The sequence below is a fragment of the Nestor notabilis genome, unplaced genomic scaffold, assembly GCF_000696875.1.
Source record: "Nestor notabilis isolate BGI_N333 unplaced genomic scaffold, ASM69687v1 scaffold7325, whole genome shotgun sequence".
NCBI lineage: Eukaryota > Metazoa > Chordata > Aves > Psittaciformes > Psittacidae > Nestor > Nestor notabilis.
In genome coordinates, this window is record NW_009929776.1 from 68,875 (window position 1) to 71,337 (window position 2,463).

Genomic DNA, 2,463 nt, shown 5'->3' on the forward strand with positions numbered 1-2,463 from the left:
TTTCCTGGTTTTGTTCTCCTCTCTCCAAGTTCTCAAAGGCACTTTTAAAGTTCATCAGTCCTTCATCCCCCCAGTATGCACCTCCCTCTAAACTAGTAAAGCACAATTATCCTCCCCCAAAGCCTAATGGAGTCACTGTGAAAGCTCCACTCTTACATACAAAATTAAGATGTCAAGTTGTTTGAGAATTTAGAATTGCTGCAAATTTTAACTCAGATGCTTCCCATGCCTGTGCAGCAGCTAAGTACGGAAGAAACCCACAGCACAGAGCCCCACTTAATAACACCCAATAGTTGGTTCTCTTTTGTATTCTGCTATTGCTTGTGGGAAGGTCACCCACATCATCCAGAAGACTTTCTGAAACCCAATTTTTTTTTGCCTTCATCTGTCTCATAAATTCACTTGCATTTTTAGTTTCAGATGTGTGTGTACCTCCAAGCAGTCCTGTATTTTAGCAATAAACTCTGCGACACTGGAGTTTGTAATCACAGAAGTCCCTTATCCTGAATCAAGTTCAATCAGAGTTTCCAAGGATGCTTGAAAACTCTTGTGTTAGCTGTGACATTATTAGAAATATTGGTAAAACTAACCATAAATTATTGAATAAAATAAGTCTAATTTAATTAGTTGACTTGTCCCGTATGCTGTTAACATGCCATATGCACATGATTAAATATGAGCCAGTTGGGCTGAAATTTCTCATGATGGTGTCTGTCTTGATGTGATACAGGTTTTTTAATCAACACTTCAGTGAAACCAATCAGCAGTGTCTGGAACAAAAGATGGGAAAATACATTGCTTTATTGGAGTTAAAACAAGCCTCACACCAGTTCTCTAAGAAGCAAGAGCCTAAGCCCTTTGGCACGTGAAGATGTTTCCTGGGTGGCTATCCTGGTGTCACGGGGCACATTAAAATTCTCCATACATTGATATAAGATAAAGCCTTTCCAAAATTTGCATTTTTATATGCTCAGAGAAGGTTGGGTTTGCATCTCCAGTGCAGAATCACCCTGGACACAGTCCTGATGGCTTCAGCCACTGCAGCCCTCCTCCTACATGTGGGGAGCTGGGCGTGTGCTGGAGGGAAGGTGCGACACCAGCTTTATTATGCTCTTACATCTCCGATAAGGGCCTCTACATAATGTTAAAGGGGTCTGTATGTTCCTCCCAGATCTGTAACACTATGACTGTGTCCTTTTATGAACACAGGAAGGGAAGGGTTTAAACCAGCCCCTGCAGCTTTACTTTTGGCATTTGCTTACTTCTTGCATCACTGGTCTTGTAACCCTGAGGTTCTTGTAAAACCATCTTATTCCATTAAATATTTTACAAGAGATTTAATTTGTCAGAAGTCAAGCAAAAGCTGATGAATGTCTCCAGAAGAGAGGTAATTTCCTTAACCGAGGTTTGAACTGGTTAAACTAGAAAGGAAATAATGGTTTTGTGATGTCTTGCTTCTGTTCCAGCACGGCCATGGGGTGGTCTGGTCCAGTTCATCTCACCCCATGTCAGTGCATGCCCAATGGGACATACAGGGGTGCAGCACCTGGTATGAAACCAGACAAAACCTGTTAGGGGTTAAAGCTGGGCTCCTATTGCACTGAGCATCTACAGGCATATGTCAAAAAACCATGGATGTATTAGGAAAATGTCACTGATCCTTGGGAACAGATGGGAAGAAACTAATTCATCCAGAAAATAGAACAAGGAGTATTCAGTTTCTTCTCAGTGCCACTAAGCCACTATAATTCATCAGAAAGACTTATCTGTCCTAACAACCCGGCTCACATCCCCTTCCAAATCAGACTTGCATATGTGACATTTTTTCCAGTTAAGACACTCATCAGAAATTTTCCATATTTAATTATCACATCTTCCTGGGTTTTTTCCTTCGACTTGCACTGTTTTGCAGGAGAATGAAACTCTCACATAAAAAGTCAGAACTTGGCTCCCAAATCTCACAGGGAAATTATTTGGGGCTCCCTCAAGGCAGAAACAGCGACTTCTCAGGAGACTGAATCACTGACTTCAAACTCCTTTTTGTTAAAGAAAGAGAGGGAAACCCCTTGGTTATTTTTATAGCAATTTTTTTTTTCTTTCTTTTCAAATAGGCAGTCTGATATTCTATTTTTTAAGAGTCAGTCGTGTTTGATTCTCATCAATTTTTCAATACATCACCTATCTGTTGTCTTTTTACTGCTTTTGTCTTTAGCTACCATTTCATAATTGGTATAAAATAAGCCTGTGATAGAGAAACAGAGAAATCCCTGCTGCTTCTTTCAGGAAAGCAGACATTCACAGCAGTCTCCTGATCCTGATGGCAGAAGGACATGAGGGACACCCTCCAAAGACAGGTAGAAAGAAGACAGTGGGTTTTATTTTTGTTTTGTTACCATGGAGGCAGAAATTGTTCATGCATACAAGGAGCTTGGAAAACTCAAGCCATCCTTCCTGCTAACCAGG

General features: G+C 40.8%; 1 protein-coding gene across 1 annotated transcript in view; it reads right to left on the bottom strand.

Moving 5' to 3' along the window:
• KLHL29 (kelch-like family member 29) overlaps window positions 1–2,463 on the bottom strand; it is a 71,742-nt gene that overhangs the window by 12,444 nt on the left and 56,835 nt on the right. The window lies entirely within an intron of this gene.